Here is a 22,011-nt window from a genome sequence, read left to right as displayed (position 1 = left end):
AGGGCTGCCTAAGGTCGTTGTGGCCAGGCCTAAGATGGAGGGGGCTGTCGTTTGCATTGGTCTCAGTGCATGCAGCAAAAAAGTGACCTTATTGTATCATCAGCAACACAAGCAGCAATTTGAGTCTTCATGGCGTGAGCGTGAAGGAGGTCTTACATAACATCTGCATCCTCTCTCACTGACTGAATCAACCTTTTCAAGGAGCTGTCTGACCTGCTCTCTGTTTCCTGTATCTTTGTTGTTGAACACATGATATTTCCCTCCATATTTGTCTACCATTTTCTTTAGGTTCTCGTCCTCTCTGATGAATTGCTCTATGCTTGTGTCTTCCAGTCTGTCTCCATAAGTGAAGAGAATCATGGTGTAAGCACGCACGTCAGATGACAGGATTCTCTCCAGTGTCTCCATGGCCTTGTATTCCTGTTCAGTGAAGCGTCCCAGCTGGACTACATAGAGGAAGAGTTGTGGACCTGGAGCGCTCAGCGACAAGGCTGCTTCCAACTCTGCTTTCTGCTGTTCTTCTGACAGTTTACTGTTACACAGTCCAGGGGTGTCCACCACTGTTACCCTCCTGTTGAACACATCTCCTTCTGCCTTTTCACTTTTCAGAGTGACTGGTGCAAAACCTAAACTACAGTCAAACACTTTACTTCCCATGATGGTGTTTCCTGATGAACTCTTCCCCACTTTCTCCTGACCAACCAACACCAGTCTCACTTCAGACCCTGAGAACAACAGATGTTGAACATTGAAATTAGACTAAATCAGGGGTTCACAAACAATGTTATAAAAACCTTGTCGCTTGAGTGACCTTCCTTCCTTCTGTAACCTTCCTTCTGTACAGGAAGTGATGTCAGTGTGATGTCAGCGAGTTGTGACGTCACTTCCTGTACGGGGTGGCTACACAAGACTAAGAAAGACAAAAAAAAAGAGAAGGATACACAAGACTAAGAAAGACAAAAAAAGAGAAGAATAAAAAAGAAAAAAAAGGAGGAGGAGGATAAAGATACCAAAAGGAGAGAGAAGAAAGGGTGGATGATGTACAATGTGCAGTCGGCAGTCTCAGAAAAGAAAATGTAAATAGGAGGTGGCAACGGGCGTCAGATAAAGTTATTAGGCCTGCATCCGACTTTAAGTCGACGCACAGGATTCCAGAAGTGTAGCGCTTATTCGCTCTTGTATCAAACCGGTACTCGAAACGTTCTTAGAATTTAACATATTTTCTAAAGTAAATATGGGGGCGGCTGTGTTAAGAACGTTTCGTTGTCAAGCTCAACGTTGGGCTTTTGGACCTATAAATGGAGAAATGGAGAAAACCTGTTTGGCCTAAACATGGAGATGTGGAGAACACTATAAATGGAGATAGTCCAGTCCATCATGTCATATGGGACTACCGTCATGGACAGTAGCCATTGTTAGGCCGGAGTCAATGGCTGTCTGTCTGACTGTCTGTACAGGAAGTGATGTCACATGACATACTTTTTATGCCCATATATGAGTCATTCTGTACCACATCTCCATGTTTAGGCAAACTCCACACAGAAAGGCCCTATCGCCAACCCCACCTAGGGTGTGGGCGATAGGGCCTTTCTGTGTGGAGTTTGCATGTTCTCCCTGTGTCTCCTAGGGTTGATACCCTCACAAAAACATGTACAAACTCCCCCCAGAATGACAACAACTAGAATCGTCAGAGAAACGCTGTGGTTGGCCAGATGGTCAAGAATTGACGTGACCTCGCCCTAAGGGCGAGGTCGCATGTCACCCTGAGGTCGCATGTCACCCTCAGGTGTCTTACTAGTACTACGACCCCATATGTCGGGTCTTGGAATATCTTGGTTCTTGGAAAAGTCTTGGAATATCTGTCCTCGCTTATGTTTTTCAAAGTACAACGTTTGGGAAAAAATATTATACGTTAGTAATTTTAGTTTTAGTTTAGTTTAGTTTAGTTTAGTTTATTTGATCATCATATTTTCATACAGGTCATACATTCATATAATCATCGTTACAGGTGATCAAAAGGAATATGCTGAAGCTGAAAGCTTGTGAATGCCTATCCTACATGTTCATGAATTAAGACATTGATTCAAACATTGATTCGTCAATTTGTATATTATGTCTGGGGTTCAAAAGATCTATATTATAGTCCCCACAAATATAGCAGGCTTTATCTGTCTTTGCAAACATCTCTTCCATAAAGCTCTTAAAGGGCAGAATGTTGTTTTCTGGAGCTCTATACACACAGCTTACTATGACATTTTTCTTTTTTTCGATAATTATTTCTATTGATATACATTCACACACATCTTCCACAGCAATAGACATATTTTCAATAACCTTGTAATTTAATCTATTGTCAACATAGATAGCCGTTCGTTTAGTTGTTCAGTTAGTTGTTCGTTTGGCCCTGCAGTGTGCTTCACCACAAGTGGCCTTGTAGGAGCTTTAGTCTATGCGACTGTCTTTATCGCCTGTCTGAACACTCTCTTCTTAATTAGAAATCTATATATATGTTTTAGATCCACCCGGATCTCTGGCAACTCATTTAATAGATAGACACATGGGGATAAATCAAATTCTGTCTCCATTACGGATTTTGTAAAGAAGTGAATCGAATAGCAGAAAGGTTTTAGTTTTTCACTGTGCCAAAACATGTGTAGATAGTTTTTACTAATATCATGATATCGCCCAGCCTTAAATCCTATGCAGTACAAGTAATTTAGCCTGTCCGCTCAGAGAGTGGGTGGGTCTATGGGCTGGAGCCAGGCAACAAGTAATTAAAAACACATACTTTGTACCATGTGTACGGACAATACAAACAAAAGACGACATGTTCATTTTACCGTATATATTGAGCAGCAGTAGATTAAATATAATTACCAAGTTGAGCATGTTGCCTGGCCATGGTTATTTTCATAAGGTGGTTGATTAACGATGTCTTGTTGTCAGTGCTGATTGAAGAGTCTGTCTGTTGAAGAGTTTCTGCTTCCAACGATCCTCCAGTCCCCTCCCCTCATAGCGGGGCAGATAAATGCATTTTTGCACTAAAATACTTCACAAGTGGAAAGAAACCTAAAACCTTTCACAAGTACTCCTTAGGGGTTGTTCCTATGATAAAACACGTTAGACACTGAAAAATCAAAATGGCTGCCATGTTTCCAAGATGGCTGCCTCTGAACAGTACGCCAGCCAGTTAATGTACGATTTTCATAATATTAGAGTTGTTTTGTAGGTTTTAAAACATCCTGAGTTCATTTATTACACTTTTAAAGCAGCGAGAATAACCTTTCTGACTTTTAGTTGGGGTCTTTCCTCACCTGGGATCCCCCAAACAGACCCCTGAGCCTATCTCAGTAATCGCTTTGCTCCTGCTCCAGAGCAATGTTAAATTAAATCATAACTGAAGCATTAAAGTTGTTGTAACTGGGCTCTGAAAGCAAAAATGAGTAGTAGCAAATACCGAGGGGTCTTCCACAGGGGGTCCGGGACCCCTAGGGGGTCCTCAGAGTTACTACAGGGGGCCTGCCGAATCTTGATGGGGAAGTTTTTTTTTCTTTTTACATTTGAAACAGTTTTTATTAGTATTCTCAGTATTATTTATAACATTTTTGTGTTAGACAGACAGGTTCACAGGTGTTACTGCAGGGATTGCAAGAATTAAGGTATTGCAACTTCTCACTTTGGGCGTGCAGTCTAACATTCATTATCTAACCATTTATTGCACTGCGCTCACACTGACAACACAACACAACACACACACATCTTTGTTATCGTCACCCCAAAACCCGCACCCTATCCTCTTACAACAAGGGTTCATATTTTAGATTGTAATTAGAGAAAAGAAAAAGTGAGTGTTAAAATGTTTTAATTTGCTTCGTTCTATTGTTTTATCGCGTTTACCGTGCTAAAATGTGGGGCATGCGTACGCATGGGGGCATGCGTACAAGTGGCTAAATATGTCTTTTTAGACACAATAAGCCAGCAGTTTCTTCATTGCTGTTTACAGTAACACTTTTAGCCCCCATAAGTCACATCCAACCATGAAAGGTTGCGTTGTATCTTGGGAATGGGCTTATTCTGTGTAAAATGACATAATTAGCCACTTGCCCCCAACCACTTGCCCCCAACCACTGAAATAAGAATCTCTAAAACAATAGAAAAAAGTAAATGAAATCATTTTAACACTCATCTTTTATATTCTTTAATTACAATCTAAAATATGAACCCTTGTTGTAAAAAACTAAAGTTGTCCTTTAAAGAGCTCACGGTCAATTGTACCCAAAGAAATTCACTACTATACATGTCCTCCCTAATAGTGTTGACAGTTTCCACTATAACATTTGCAGGGAGGAGAGTGAAAGGCAGGTTATTGTTCGAGCAGCTGCACCGTCCCTCAAGTACTGCCTTTGCAGCAGGGAGGGCAAGAAACCTGATGGGAACATACCTTCCACTCTCTGAATTCCATCTATTTTTTTTTTTTTTTTCAATTGATGGAAGCTCAGGGCAATTTGTCAGGTATAACAAAATAGGCATCATAATACGATACCTTCATCAAGGGACATGATTTTGAGGAAGTGCAAACACATGAAGAGGCTGATACCCAGATTCCTTATCAAGTCCTTGCCTCCGGTACAAAAAAAGGAAATTGATATATTCGAGTGAGTTCAAGTTATTGGATGTTTCAAATGTCAAGGGTTCCTTTGCGTACATAGTTTTTCAGGTGCTGACTGGGGAAGAACATTTGTTGGAATCACCAAAAAGACATGGGTCAATGCCTACTTGATGATGATGATGATGACCAAGCCATTAACTGCTTCAAGGACCTTGGCAAGGTCATTGGCCATTCCTCCTGAGCTTATAAATGGTGAGCTTCCATCAACATTGCAGTCGGAACATTTTGCATGCCATATTTACAGTTCAAAAGGTCCAACAACCCTGGGATTACTCAGATGGGAACTATTTCTGTCAAAGAACTTGGAGGTGAGATGCTACCTCCAACTCATGCTGCACTGCTACCACATTACCTCCGTGCCAACTCTGTCACAATGCAGGATAAATCATACCTGACAAATTGCCCTGTGCTTCCACCAATCGAAGAAAATAGATGGAATTCAGAGAGTGGAGGGTATATTCCAGTCAGGTTTCTTGCTCTCCCTGCTCCAAAGGCAGTAGCCTACTTGAGCTCATCAAATGTGTCTGCAAAGCAGGTTGTAAGGGACGGTGCAGCTGCTCAAATAACCGGCCTTTCACTCTATGCTATGGTGAAGACTGTGTCAACACGATTAGGTTGGACATTGAAGATGATGATGATGAAGAAGACGAATATATACTGCATGTCTGAAATTACTGTATTGTAGTGAATCTCTTTGGGCGTAATTGACCATGGGCTCTATAAGAGGATAAGGTGAGGGTTTTGGGGTGACAATAACAAAGTGTGTGTGTGTGTGTGTGTGTGTGTGTGTGTGTGTGTGTGTGTGTGTGTGTGTGTGTGTGTGTGTGTGTGTGTGTGTGTGTGTGTGTGTGTGGTCAGTGTGAGTGTGGAAATGTTGTTCTGCGAAATGTTGCAATACCTTCATTATTGCAATCCCTGCAGTAACAGCTGTCAACCATAACTGTTTAACACAAAAACATTATAAATAATACTGAGAATACTAATAAATCATCAAAGTACAATAAATAAAATCAGGATACATAAAAACATTCGAAGTTTCAAATAAAAAAAATAGAAATAAAAGATCTAATCGAGATTTGACAGGCCCCCTGTAGTAGCTCTGAGGACCCCCCCCCCCCCCCTAGGGTTCCCGGACCCCCCGTGGAAGACCTCTGTTATTTGCTACTAGTCATTTTTGATTTCAGAGCATACTTCAGATCTAATTTAACATTGTTCTGGAGCAGGAGCAGAGCGATTACTGAAATAGGCTCAGGGGTCTGTCTGGGGGGTCCCAGGTGAGGAAAGACCCCAACCAAAAGTCAGAAAGGTTATTCTGGCTGCTTTAAAAGTGTAATAAATGAACTCAGGATGTTTTAAAACCTACAAAACAACTCTAATATTATGAAAGTTCGATATTAACTGGCTGGCGTACTGTAAAACATATCCGAAAAGGCGGCCATCTTTAAAACTGGCGGCCATTTTGAAAATTAAGTGTCTAATGTGATTTTTCTAAAGAATGACCCAAGAGGTACACTCTGTCAAATGTTGGTGCTTCTTTCCAGAACTGAAGTATTGTTCTCCTTAACTGCCCCGCTATCAAGGCATCATGTGGATATGTACTGCAGCCAACGGGAACCTGAACCGCCTGACGTTAGAAAGGTTTGTGTGTCTGTTAAAGAGTTGGTTGTTTGTTTTGTTTGTAAAGCGGAGAAAACCTGTTTGTTGAGCAACTATCATCAACTCTGAGGTTCTGTCCTAGAACAGTGGTTCTCAACCAGATTTTCAGGGGGTCCCCAGATGTGCAGGAGTCATCAACATGTCCGTGTTATATAGCCTATATTTTCTTAATTATAACGTAAACAAACATCTTAAAAATGTGTTTGTAAACTTTGGTGACTAATAAGTGTAACCCCTAGAGAGACACAGGCAATTGTAACTAGCGAGGCAGCTAATGCCAGGCAAACTGAGTATTCCGAACTCAGGGACATTGTAATGAAACAACAAGAGCAATTGGATATGTTGATTAAAACTCTGGGGGCGCAGGGTGGGTACAACAGGGGGCTGCAGAGGCCTAGACAGGCCAGCCAGTATACCAATGGTCTCCAGAGGGGCATACAGGAGGATATAACCCGCACTCACTTTTTAAGAGTCTTTCTTTTATTTCAGCAGCAGCAGTAGCTCATCACAGACGCGTTTCGGCTCTAGGCCATCATCAGTGTATCTGAATTGTTACAGGCAGGAAGTGACGTATATACGCAGTGATAATTATCAAATGCCAACAGCTGTGTGTATTTACAGATTACTTCAAAAATAAAAGAAAAGACAATAAACAATTAATTAAGAACAAAAACAAAAACAGTTTACACAATTTGCTACAACAGCAGTTGAAAGTATCATAGGAAACAATTTAATACCAACTCTTCATTTAGACCTTTAGGATATACTGTATTCAAAGTATGGATCCAAAATGCCTCTCTTTTTAATAGTAGACGATCTCTGTCCCCTCCTCTTCTAAGAGGATTAACTAATTCTATACCTTGGTATTTTAAAGTGCAAATGTCATGTCCTATTCCATTGAAATGTCTAGCAATAGGGGATTTTTCGTCTTTAGTTCTAATGTTACTTTTATGTTCTGTTATTCTAGTTCTCAACTCTCTTTTTGTTTTTCCAACATAGCAGAAGCCACAAGGGCACTTAATAAGATAAACCACATATTTTGATCTACAAGTAATTCTTCCTTTAACTTTAATTTTCTTACCCGTATGAGGGTGTAAAAAGTATTGGCCCTTTATCATAGCGTTGCAGTTCAGACAACCTTTACATGCATAATTACCTGGCTGGAGGTATATCAGATAAAAAGTGTACTGGTTGAACATGAGTGTCATTCTTGACTAAGGTATCTGTGAGGTTCTTAGACCTTTTATTAGCAAAGATGGGAGGAGAAATGAAAGCTTTACCTATAGAAGGGTCACTAGATAATATATACCAATACTTTTTAACTATTTGTTTTATATGTTGAGAGAGAGGAGAAAAAGTAGTAGATAAAATAATAGATTGCCCTTTCGGGACTTGAGAAGATTTCGGGGTGAGAAGATCTGTTCTCTTAAGAGGCTCTATTCTGATAAACAAGTATTCAAAGTGACATCATCGTAACCTCTAACTTTAAACCTGTCCCTCATTTCTGAGGCTTGTCTCTTAAAATCAGACTCCGTAATACAAATTCTTTTAAGTCTTAACATTTGACTATAGGGCAACCCTCTTTTTAGGCTGGAAGAATGATAGCTTGAGTAGTGCAGGTAATTATTTCTATCAGTTTGTTTTCTAAATACTGTGGTTTGAATGCCTTCAGCAGTTTTTTTAACCAAAACGTCTAGAAAAGACACAGATTCTATATTTGCTTCCAGGGTAAATGTAATAGAGGGAAGTCTAGAGTTAAGGTAAGAAGTAAACTCATTCAGAGTATCAAGTGTACCAGTAAAAACAAAAAAAATGTCATCAATATATCTGAACCAACCTTTTATAGAGGCACTGAAAGGATTATTATTATATACATAGTCATATTCAAATTTTCCCATGAAAAGGTTAGCGTAGTTAGGGGAGAAAGGGCTGCCCATAGAGACACCTTGTTTCTGAAGGTAAAAGTCATTATCAAATTTAAAATAATTCTTTGTAAGTATCTCTTTGGATAAAGCCATAATTAAGTCAGTACTAGGTGACTGAACTTCTCTTAACTCCATGTAAAATTGAAGTGCTTCTAGGCCTTCTTTATGAGGCACATTTGTGTAGAGACTGGTTACATCCATAGTACAAAGGAGGTCTGAATCTGCTAAGTTACCAATAGAATACAATTTGTTAAGAAAATCAGTAGTATCTCGCACATAAGAGGGTAATTTATGAACAACATTTTTAATATGAGCATCAACAAATTGAGAGAGAGGTTCTGTAAGAGAGCCATTACCAGCCACTATGGGGCGCCCTGGGACAGGTGCAACACAACTTTTATGTATTTTAGGTAAAGTGTAAAGTATGGGGCGCACTGGGTTTTCATTTACCATGAAGTTATACTCATCTTTAGTTATAGATTGATCTGACAAAGCTTTATCTAAAGTACTTCTTATTTCTTTAGCAAGAGTAATAGTAGGGTCAAAAGATAATAAAGTATAAAATGTTGTGTTCCCCAATTGTCTTTTTATTTCAGTTGTATAGGATTCTTTATCTTGTAACACAATAGCGCCTCCTTTATCAGCTCTGCGTATCACGATAGATTGATCACAGGATAGTTCTTTCAGAGCTTTTCTCTCTTCAACAGATAGATTAGAGTGGCAAAAGTTAATAGGCTCATTAGGAGAAAACAATGAAGTCACATCTTGGTCCACTAGTCTACAAAAAGTGTTCACTGAATGATTCAAAGTAGGAGGAACAAACGTACTCTTCGGTTTGAATTTCTTTAACTCATGACTGTCTCTGAATGTTACAGGCTCCTCTGTTCTCCTCAATTGAGGCGAGAGGGGCGGATTGTCAATTTCATTGTCTTTGTAGAAGAAGGCTTTTAATTTAATGCTTCTATAAAATTTGAAAAGTTCAACCTTAGTAGAGAATGGGTCCGCCTTTTCAGACGGTACGTAAGACAACCCTTTAGATAGAACAGTCATTTCTTCAGCATTTAATTGCCGACTAGACAAATTAATAACGTTGGAGACATCTAGACAGGTCTTTTGGACCCGCCTGTGTCTCTTACCTCCACGTCTTGTGGGTCTTTCTTTCTCCAGAGGGGCAGCCAATCTGTTTTCTCTGCAATCAGGCTGATAGGCTACAACATAGATACCAGTGGGGGGAAAACAAAATAATAATAAAATAAAGCAAAACAGAGCATATGGTACTTAACCCCTACTGGTTGTACAATGCTTTTTTTCTCAAGTCCCAGGCTTTACGTTCTTCTTCATCCAACCCAACATAACGACCCGTTTCAATATGGAGTGGCAGAATACCTCCTCTAATCTGAGCACAGAGTGACCTTTTTTTCTTTGGCAGGTTAAATAAAACATATTTTTCTGTATAATAATCATACTTAATTTCTCTGTATGTACGCAATTTTGGTTTACTCCAAATCTCCTCTGTCCAGGTACGTTTGATCTGATCAAACAGCATCTCCTTTAGAGCCACAACATCAACTTGTTCTAATCTGAGGAACACGTCTTCCACTCCATATTTACAAAACATAGCATGCATGTCCTCTATCCAGGGTCCATTCTGATGTCTGTCCCAATTAAATACTTTCTTTGTTAGCCTATTATCATTCATAGTGACTAATCTATTCCACAACCTGACTGTGCAGACCTTCCATCGAACATCACATGGTTCCCATCCAATATCTCCTGATGCTGCTGCCATTGGCGCATATTTATGTACACCCAGGAAATATCGGATGGCTCGGTTGTGCACAGCTACACTCTTAGGGAAACTCCCATGACCCCAGACCCCAGCACTGTAATCAAGAACTGGGCAAACGCAAGCCTGATAAAGTGTTGTGTAAGTAAGGAAGCCAACATCTTTGAGTGTCTTGATTTTACCAATAACTCCCCCTAATGCTCGGCCTGCTGATTCAGCAAGGACTGTGGAACCATGGACCAGACGCATATGCTCATCAACATAAAACCCCAAATATTTATAGGACTTTACATAATTAATCTTTTTCTCACCAAAATAAAACTGATACTTACTAATATGAGTTCTAGAACTTCTGAAGTGTATCACATTTGTTTTCTTTTCATTTATGGTCATCCTCCATTTTTTACACCACTCACTTGTATGCAAGAGCATTTTTTGCATATCAGATTCCTTTTCGGCTATTAGGACAATATCGTCCGCGTACAGGAGAATGCTCACTGCAGCTTCCCCACATTGCACACCACAGTTTAGAGACTTAATTGAGCATGCTATGTATATGCTATGTATATGTATGCTATGCTATGTATGTCACGTATGCAGCGTGTGCAGCTCAAACACAGGAAACTCATAACCACAGAGGCTTCTGCCTGTTGCAAAATGTCAAGTGCACCTCAAAAGTCATTGTTCCTTCTCGCACCAAACCAAGTGATAAGATAAGATAAGATAAGAAAACTTTATTGTCCATAATATTTTGCCTAAAATGGAAATTCGTCTTTGGCACACAGGCAGTCAGTCAGTATACAACAGTAAAACATACATAAAATACACAATGCATTAAAACGATATAAAGTGCATCCCATGACATAGCAACATAAAGACAGTGCAGTGATCAAGGTCTGTGGGGGGTTGGAGCTATTCAAATGCAGTTGGCACAAATGATGTCTTATAGCCCTTCTTCTTTGCTAGTTTTCAAAATTTCATGGTACCTTTGCACCATTAATATAACTGTATTCTAGTGTAATATAGCACAACATGTATTCCAGTATACAGAATATGTATTTGATTAAAAAATCACGATTGATGAAGTGAATGTCACAAAATGATCATGTAAGATCTCTGTAGGACCCGTTTTGACCATCTGTTTGCCTGTTTGTCTTTGAGTCAGCAGAAGTGATGTCAGAATGCGTATATATATATATATATATATATATATATATATATATATATATATATATATATATATATATATAATTTTATCCTTAATTAATAATAATATGTATCCATAATCCATATACCGGTACATACAATATATTTTATGCCCATCCCTATCTGAACCAGCCACACAGATTATGGGCCATCTCTTGGCCATCTGGCCAGTGATATATCGATGACATCAGGGATCTTCATGTATGGGCATAAAAGGGATTCTGGGGAATAACCATATATGGACTTTCACATAGGTGATGTCACCTGTGATATCACCTGTGATGTCACAGTGACAAGGGAACCAACCCATAGACTGTAAAAATGTGTACTGACGCAGACAGACAGACAGACAGACAGTCAGACGAGACAGAGACAAGCTGCGACATTTCTCATGGTAAAATGGTAAATGATGCAAAATACAAATTCAGAATGTTGTCAATCTACTTGATTAGTTCATAACGCAAAGTGATGTTAAACAACAAAAACATAATCTGTTCAGAATACTCAGCCAGCAGGGCCAGCTGGTGTGTTTCTGGCGTGTTGCCCCTTCCGGCTGTGTGTCAAGTTCAACTGCTTCTAGTAGCAACGGTGTTCCTGCAACGACTCAGACATGCCGTAATCAACTCACACAGAGATATCATACAAGCCATGCATACATACATACATAGGCTACGTACAAGACAAGAGCGCATTCTCTAGTCCCTAAAAACCATGATTACATGGAATGCACTGTTTGAACTGATTGTAAAATCAAGCTATAATGCCAATTATTAAAATTTTCCTCATGTACGGATACTCTGTTCTATTAACCAATCATAAAGACAGTTAAGATGAGTGACGATTCATTAAAACTTCAAAAAAAAATCTCTCCCTCTCTGGCTCATATGAAGCCAGCATACAAGGTCAGATTATAGCATTGTTGTTTCTTCCTAAATATTTTGAGAAATTAGACGTTTGCCCGGGACCCACACTAGTGAATATGGCCGATCTACAAGCTCTCAATGCGGCGCGAAACATTGGTTTCCTAATTTATGGAATGTATTCGATTTGTCTTTGATTTCTACATGAAATTACTGAAAAGAAAAACAAAAATATTGAATTAGGTTATTAGTTCATGAAAAGAATTGCTTTTTGTTTTTGAAAATGTTTTGAAATAATCATTTCAAAACAAAAGGGAGGGAACAAAAAATAAAGGGACCCATAAAAATGTGTCCACGAACCACAAATGGGTCCCGACCCACAGTTTGCTTTACACCAAGTTTGAACAAGGTGTACATCCATGTCAGGGGTACGAGGGGTATGGGGTACAAATACCCCCTGGGGATAATGACACAAACATCCATTCCATGTAGACTTGTCCATTAATAGTATTGGGAGGTAATGGAACAAATGTAGGAGAATCGTCAACATGCATGATTGAGGGGGAACAACGGCTCAGCTTTTCTCTGCTACCGACGTGTGCAACTCCTGACTTGCACAGCCCCTACGTACAGTAGGCCAGGCGGAGATATGCGTGCCCTTTCCAGTTATGCCTAGAGCCTATCGGTAAGTGGTTTAGCAATGTTTCAATAGAATAATCTATTCCTAAAAACAAATGTATGACGCACGTTGTGGACATACAGCACGATAAGGCGGCCAGGTCATTTATATCTCATGTGACTGTACACAGTGGACAAACGATAAGGACCAGGATGCAGCGTTTAGCAGCCAGCGGTCAGATTCAGACACATTGTAAGAGTACATAACAATTTACCAATCCGTACCAGGACGTACCAAGTTCAAACCATCTCATTAGTCACCTACTGTAGAACACAAAGTCCTAAATGCCAGCCGCAGAGACGCCCATTGCAAACTGCGTCTTATCTTCCTTGTCACACATATCAAATTCAGCTCACTCACCTTCAAAGCTGAAATTAGAGGCATTAGATCACTCTTTAAATAGGTCTAATGATAATAACATCAGGAAAAAAGTTAAACATTAAACAGGGGGAAGGCTTTCATTGAGCAAATCTCTCTGCTTATTTGGAAGAAAGCCAAAAGCACCCTATCTCGCCTTACCTCTTATGCCCAAGGAGTATTTAGGCATTTTTGCATTTTGGTAAATAGACGATCTACACTATACAGGTTTGTAACCACTAGCCCTTACCCGTTCAAAGATATGAGCTCCGAAATGATGTGCAGTGTGTGGATTATGGGATGTGCACTGTGCACACAGTATATGAGGGATGGAAAGTAACTTTAACTGGTGCTTGCATGCTAATATGTAGGAGCATCAATGTAAGAAATACCCGTTCCATTTAACGGCTACAGAGATACTGTGTACCGATCTGCATGATTTTGGACAACATCTGTAACAGGGCCAGAACCCCCCCCCCCCCCCCCCCCCGCCCGCCTGCCCGCCTGCACACACACACACTCCCCCCCCCCCCCCCCCCCCCGTGTGTGTGTGTGTGTGTGGGTTTGTGTGTGATTGTGCATGGCCTGAACAACAGCGCCCCTCCCTTAACATGTGTGGTCACAAAAGGTACTCTAGGCTAAATAGATATAGATACACCATAAAAATGCTATTATACAGCATACGATTTGTGAAAGTGACAAACGGGCTTCACAGTTATGTCAGGTGTGTTCATATGCTGATGGTGATGCGATTTCAGATCAATTGCTCCAGCCACCGAGGAGAAACGCTGAGACAGACAGACAGACACTCAGACATTCGCAAAATTATAGTATAGATAAGGGACTTTGCAAGGCGACGGAAACATCTTTTTGTAAGACTCAGGTAAAGTCTCAACTGCCCACATTAGCCGTTTGGAACCCAATAACTCATTACTTATATTTATACTTACATTGAAGTACACACACTGAAAATGAAATGGACAGCAGTCCAATATTGTGATTTGGAAAGTAGGAACCAAACCTCAAACTGTGATCAGCTGTAGGGCGATATGTGACTCACTCTGCACTTACCGGTATATGAACAACTAAACAAATCTCTACACAGATAATAATCTAATAATAACGACACAATAATGCTTCATGGATGCATTAAAATAACATTAACCTCACTACATTGAAGAGTTTGCTTCAACAAATTTGCTACATTACATGATCTAAATTTGCATATGAGTATACTAAGGCACCAATACTTGTTTCAGATGTTAGGTAGATGTATTTATGACATTTGAGAAAGATTTTGTGTTGCCAAAATCGTTTTTTTGTTATTCCCATTAAATACATTTCTGGCTGGTGACAAAGATTGTGCCAGTGACACGCGGAGAACTTTTTGTTTCTTACTTACTATCAATAGATCTTTCTAATGAAGCAAAGTTTATGTAGTGCCCATGGGGCGGGAACGAAACCGAACGATACCAGCCACGCAATACAGCCTATATTCTTCTGCACTTATTGAGCCAGTTTAATAATCTTGTGGCATCTGGCCTCTCGATCCCTAATGTTGTCCCCCGGTGAGTTAAAGAAAATAAAAATAAATTTCTCTTTTATTCTGTGAGATCTTTGAGATCTTCTTAATCTCTTTCGTGGGTTCTATTTTAAGCAGGGAAAGTCTAGTCTGTCGAACTCCTCACTATAGATTGTCCTATTTTAATGCTAGTGGTTAGAACCACAAAACCTTCGCCTGCTCCTACGTTTGGCTCCATGTAAACCGTAATCATCAATCATATGTGTGTGTGTCTGTGGCTTTTTCAACAGCCACCCACACACACACACAAAAAAAACGTACTCTGCACCTTTCTCAGACTAGAGTTCTCAACGGGCCTGAAAATGAAGGCTAACTGGGCTCTAACTGGGTTGGCCCGAGGCCCTACCCAGCCCGACTAGTTAGCATACATTTTAGGCCCTACCCTACCCTAAATGTCGGGTCAGGTTCGGGTATGGTCGGGTTCTCATTATTTTATCACTGAGTAATAGTAATAAAATAATATATTTTATTTTTTCATTGAGCCAGAGGCTCTACCCGGCCTGACTAATTAGCATACATTTTAGGCCCTCCCCTACCCTAAATGTCGGGTTGGGTTCGGGCAGAATTTGAAAACTCTATCTCAGACATCATCAGCATGGCCATTTCTCCTATAGAAGGCTGATCAGAAATGGAAATAGACAGATGTCACGTACACATAATTACTCGGCTATGTATGTCACGTATGCAGCGTGTGCAGCTCAAACACAGGAAACTCATAACCACAGAGGCTTCTGCCTGTTGCAAAATGTCAAGTGCACCTCAAAAGTCATTGTTCCTTCTCGCACCAAACCAAGTGATAAGATAAGATAAGATAAGAAAACTTTATTGTCCATAAAATTTTGCCTAAAATGGAAATTCGTCTTTGGCACACAGGCAGTCAGTCAGTATACAACAGTAAAACATACATAAAATACACAATGCATTAAAACGATATAAAGTGCATCCCATGACATAGCAACATAAAGACAGTGCAGTGATCAAGGTCTGTGGGGGGTTGGAGCTATTCAAATGCAGTTGGCACAAATGATGTCTTATAGCCCTTCTTCTTTGCTAGTTTTGTTCTAAGCCTCCTGCCCGATGGTAACAGCTCAAATGAGGGGCGAAGAGGGTGTGTGCAGTCATTATAAATCTGAATTGCCTTTTTGGTTATGGTGCGGTTGTATATGTCCTGCAGTTGCAATTGTTTGTCTCCAATGATCTTAACTGCCTGCTTAACTACCTGGGTGAGCTTGGGGGGGGCATTTTGGGTTGGGATGCAATTTCAGACCTGTTGAAAACTAGTCTAAAGCAGTGGTTCTAAACATTTTCATGTCAAGGACCATCACATTCTGCAGACCCCCACCTGAAAATATTTTCTGCCTGGGAAGATTTTTCAAGATTTATCATAGTGTTTAAAAAATATCCGATCTACAAGCTCAAAATGGGCTGTAATGGTAATGCCTTGTGAGCTAGTAGATCGGCTATTTTCAAACAAAGTTTAAAACTGGGTTAAAATGGTAAAACTCTTCCTCGTTTTACAGTGGACCCCCTGGAACTTGCTAAAGGATCCCTGGGGGTCCCCAAACCACACTTTGAGAACCACTGCTCTAAAGATATGATACAAATATTTTGGTGATTTAAATCATATTATTATACAACTGTAGAATTGAAGAAACTTAAAGAATAAATTATTTTTGCACAACATGTCACACTTAAGAACTAAAAGGCTGCCCTAAGAGTGCTCTACAGTATGCGTAGATTTCTTCTTAACATAAGAACAAATCACAGCTAAGAAAACATTGGTGTATGCCAAATCTTCTTAAAAAACTTCTTAAAAGGGTCTAAGAAGAAATTGCTTTGTAAGAACGTTCGTAAGTAGGTTGGTGAATCGGGCCCACGACCTGATCCACTTCCTCCCCACTCATTATGACAGGCCTGAAGATGGACCCTGAGCCCCCTCCCAGACACAGCTCCTTGGTCTTAGTAACATTAAGGTCAAGGAAGCTGCCCTCAAACCACGTAGCAATGTGGTCGATGTGCAGGGAGTAGGAGGGACTGGAGACATCCTGCAGACAAGCAACCAAGGCCATGTCGTCAGCGTACTTTATGAGAGTAAACTCTTTGTTGTTATATTTCAACTCATTTGTGTATAGGGAGAATATTTGTGTATAGGGGATAAAACACATCCCTGTGGAACGCCCGTGTTCAAAACAAGGCTGTCAGAGAAGGTGTTATTAATACAGACTCGTTGGGGTCTCTCTCTCAGAAACTCCCTGATCCACAAAATGAGGTTGCTGCTGACGTTCAGGTCACACAGGCGTCTTAGGAGAAGATGGGGTTGGACAGTATTAAAAGCAGAGGAGAAGTCCATAAAGAGTACACGGACATATCTTCTAGGCTCGTTTAGGTGGCTATGTATTTTATCCAACAGAGTGAGAGTGGCATCCTCAACACCTCTACTAGGTCTATAAGCAAACTGCATGGGGTCCATGGACTTAGCTGTTTACAGTGAGAGTTCCTTATTCACCACACGCTCCTTACATTTGCTTAATAAAGAAGTGAGGGCAATTGGTCTAAAATCATTGGGCAATTTGGCCTGGGCAGTTTTGGGCACCGGGACAATAGTTGCCGTTTTCCAAGCCTGGGGGACAATTAAGCTGATATTGTCCCCCAATAATAATATAATAATATAATGTTAAAGGAGTAGTTCACCCCCAAAATGACTTTTTTCTATTGATTACTCACACCATGTAGACTTGAGTTAAATAATATTTTTTTTGTATCTCTCGCATTCCTATAAGACAACATTTTGATTATAGTAAATTTACCCCCATATATTCCGAATGGGGACCCAAATGTATTCGGGTCCCCATCTGGAATCAATTGTGGTAAACTCATTGTAATCAAATGTTTGCCTTAGGAATGCGACAAAAAAAAACTATATATAATATATAATATTAGTGAACTCAAGTCTCCAATAGGAAAAGCCTATATCCTAAAGTGAGTTGTTCAACATAAATTACGCTCTTTTACATTTCCATATGTTCAGCAATAGGGAGGACGGCAATCAAAGCTGCCCCCACTCTAGCCCTGAATACAGGACTCTCATATACATGAGAGTCCTGGTGCCGCCTCAACATGAGGAGTAGTGGGCAATCGAGCCCTTAACGGTTTGAGCTAGGAACGTCAGATTTCAAAAATAAACTGCTTACCCAAGCCAACTTTGCTAACGATTTGACGCCGCACAACGTTCATTACACGCCGCTCCCCGGTTGTTGAATAAAACGCATTTTTGTCAGAAATTATTTTGCTTAACATAGGACGTCCGCCTCTAGTGGACAGTCGCGTCATCGCATCATCTCCGTTCACTACAATGATCAACCGGTGATGACGCGACTGTCCACTAGAGGCGGACGTCCTATGTTAAGCAAAATAATTTCGGACAAAAATGCTTTTTATTCAACAATCCGGTAGCGGCATGTAATGAACGTTGTGCGGCGTCAAATTGTTATCAAAGTTGGCTTAGGTAAGCACTTTATTTTTGAAATCTGACGTTCCTAGCTCAAACCGTTAATGGCTCGATTGCCCACTACTCCTCATGTTGAGGCGGCACCAGGACTCTCATGTATATGAGAGTCCTGTATTCAGGGCTACCCCCACTCATGCCATATTCAAAGCTTCCCTCAAAACCCACCTCTTTAGACTTGCCTTCCCTTCACTCTACTCTCCCTTTCTGCTCAGTCCTTTAATCTTAGCCTTTTGTTTGCGACCGAAGGTCGCATTATACCCTGAGAAATCTCGTAGCTTGTCTGACTGTGGAATGCCCATATGATTACCATGGATAAGCTCTAAAAGTGTGAAAAATGCATATTTCATTTCACTGGGTCTTTAACACCAATCCAACCATCCAATCCAAAATTAATAGTAAAGAATAATGTGTGTCAAGAAAGTCTATGAAGATATCTATTAAGTCTATGAAAAAGGGTAATCTGCAACACAATGTAGGTCCCTGCTTCATCTCTCCCTCGGCCAAGGGGTCCTTGAGTTTAGCCAGTGAAAAGACAGAGAGGTCAGTGGACTTCGAGTCAAGATCAATATTGGAGTTCACTCACTGACTTGTGTATATATATGTCACCGGATGTTAGAGAAACAGGACGGCCGAGAAACGGAGCACTCGCGGTGCCGCACGGGGCGGAACAAGCGGTCGCCCACAACAACGTCCTCCAGGCGGAGCCCATCGATTGTCCACGACATTGCAAGCGGCGCGAAGGCCAGCGGACCTTGGTCCTGCTCTTCGCCCCCGAGCGCCGCAGGCGCGAGTGGCCGCGAAGAGCGGGCCAGGGCCGCGCGGCCGGCGGAGCGCCGCGCGAGTTACGAAGCCGTGGTGAATGCAATCGTTATATTTATGCCCAGGCCGTAAGGCCTGGGCAAGCCCAAGATAAACGCTCATAGTAAGCTAATGGCTAAGCTAATGGCTAAGCTAATGGCTAAACACCGCCCAGCTAGGCTAGTAAATAAAGAAAGGGAGTCGCAAACGAGTGACGTCAGCGCCTGCACTAGTGAATGGCTGTCTATGGGCTGTCGTCGCTGATTGATATATTATTATTAAACAACAACACCTTCTTATTCCCATATGAGATACAATAATCCATCACACAGAAATAAGACAGGAGAGTGATCAGAGTGAGAATGGTATGTTTACTATGGAGAGAGAGTATTCAAGACAGGTACAGTACAGAATAATCAATGGTTCGTGCTCTCTCTGACAAATTATGTTTTGACATGAGTATAAGTATGGTCATTTCATCAGTCAGTGGATGACGTTTCAACAGTTAATAGGATATGTTTCTTGTCCACACATCACAAGACTAAGAGTCCACAGGGTTCCTGGGGGGAGAGGTGTCCTTGCTGGTGTCTAGATGACACCAAATGTTCCAGGCCGAGCCTTAGAATACCAAAACAATTCTCATTGTTTTCGGAACAGGCTCCATGGCAGTAGATAAGGTCTGATTTCTACCAGACGGAGACCTTGTGGGTACTGTAGTGTACATGACCTTATATGACACAGTCACTGTGCCATCAATATGTATTGATAAAAAGATGATATGAACCATAACAAAATACCTATCAATATCCACCGGCTGGTTAATATTGATCTTTTTATCAAATAGATCAACAAAAGAAAACAAAATAGGCAAACAGTGGGATGAAAGATGGTTAGGGTTAGGGTTAGGGTTAAAACATTTCTTCAATAGTAAAAGGACTGTAATTATCGTTAGGGTTAGAGTTGACATGACATTAATGACAAAAATGTTATCATGTTTACACATAAATGAAATAACCCCTTGTAATCAGATTGATACGTCAAGATTAGTTGATCAGTCTTCCCCTGCAACCTGTCAGGACAGAATAAAAATAAAAAGGGGTCCATAAGTCCATAAGTCCTCGATATGATGAGGGCTAGAGACAGAGCAAAGTCCAGGGATCGAGTTGAGGTTTTGTTGGAGATGGGTTGTAGATGGGCGGAGACGGGTCGGAGATGGGCGGAGACGGGTCGAAGAGTGGAAGAGGGTTCTTTAGGTGGGTTTCAGACAGCTCCTATGGACAGAAGCTTGCGGCAGTTCACTAATATCGATACAATGGATTCTTCAGTCATAATTATAGCGGCTTAATTCTTCGACAGTGCGATTTCAGAATACTCACAGGCCCGGGAGGCTGCAATAGCCCCCCGCTGTGATGATGGCGCGTTCGCACTGCCCTCTGGCCTCTGGTGGTTCCTTGGCACCGCCTGGCGTCCATCGGGCCTAGAGGATGACAGTGCTTGGCGGCAGATCACTTGTATTTCAACAATTTACAATCATAATTTCTCCACCTAAATGTTTTTCTTCACAGTGCATTTCCGTTACCCACCGACAACCAGAGCATAGCTCTGGTCCTGCGGTTGATTGGCTCGTGCACTGGTGACCCATCGTCTGTTGGTGGTGCCCCTTTTCACTCTCCGCCCTCTGTATTTTTTCCTCCGCTGTGGTGTTGTCATGGTTAGCCCTTATAGGTGTTGAGTGGCTGTAAGCCGTTCTGATAGTCTGTTTGTGTTGGGCAGAAGGATTAATGCACACAACACAAACATACTCAAAACATACAAAGTTTTAAAATCAAAAGTTTAAGAATCAAAATTAAACGTTAAACAATGAAAATCAAAGCCTAATCCAAACAATCAAGCATACTCCCCCCTCTTGACACAAGGTGTGGCAAGAAAAAATGTTGTTGATGTTTGGGGCTAAATGGATAAAATAATAAAAAAAAAAAAAAATACATTTTTAAACCACAGATTTATAATCTGTTCACAGTTCTTCAATTATTCAAAACTTTCAAAAAAAAAAAAAAATGACTTAAAATCATAAGATAGTTACATCTTCAGTCAGTGTCAAATGTTTCTTAGTAGGCCTACCAGTAAGACACCCAAAGAGGACCTTGGCTTAATCAGCCATCCTTCTCAGGAAGGATTGTGGGTAATCGAGTCTTTTTAAAATGTTTCATAACAGTACCAGAATGGAACATCAACAAAATACTTTAGACAGTAAACAATCAGAATGTTGATGAAATCAGTTGAAAGGAAGACAAAACATCTAACACTTTCTCACACATAACCCGCCATGGCCATGGCACCGTCACACGCACGCTCACGCACGCAGAGGCAGAGAGGGAGTAAAGTGTCCGAGCCTCTTCTGTAACATAGGCACTGTATGAACAGGGCCCCTTTGACATCAGAACACAGACAGAAGGTTTAAATACAAATAAAAGATAATAATAACAAAATAAATAAAATATAATTAAATGGACACCAGCCCCTAGGGAAGCAAAAAACAAAATGAACGGCTCCACCGGACATGGTGCCCCTTTCTCAACAAGACAGGAGGACAGAGAAAAACGGACAAAATCAAATGTAAATAAAACATGAGGTCAAATCCGTCCAGTCCAACCAAAATAAATAAACCTGTCATAAACCTGGAAAAACAAAACAAAATTAAATGAACAGTTGACATGAATTTATATAGTTACTGTAAGACATGATGTAATATCATGTCAAGTGGTCACCTCATGGGCTGGGTTGACCTTAATCAGTGGACAGAACACAACTGAGTTGTTGACATGATGGTGAATCTTGTTGTTGACAGCTCTTGCCGTCACCCCATGAGGATAAAGATTGTTTACTGAAATATGGTTTACCAGTGAAATATCAGACACTTGTTGCAGTGTCAAGGCTGTCGGAATCACAATGTTAGAATACCAGGATGTGTTATTAAGGAACATA

The sequence above is a fragment of the Nannobrachium achirus genome, assembly GCF_963921795.1.
Source record: "Nannobrachium achirus genome assembly, chromosome: 4".
In the NCBI taxonomy this organism is placed as follows: domain Eukaryota; kingdom Metazoa; phylum Chordata; class Actinopteri; order Myctophiformes; family Myctophidae; genus Nannobrachium; species Nannobrachium achirus.
The sequence above is the reverse complement of the archived record's forward strand: the minus strand, read 5'-3'. Positions refer to the sequence as shown.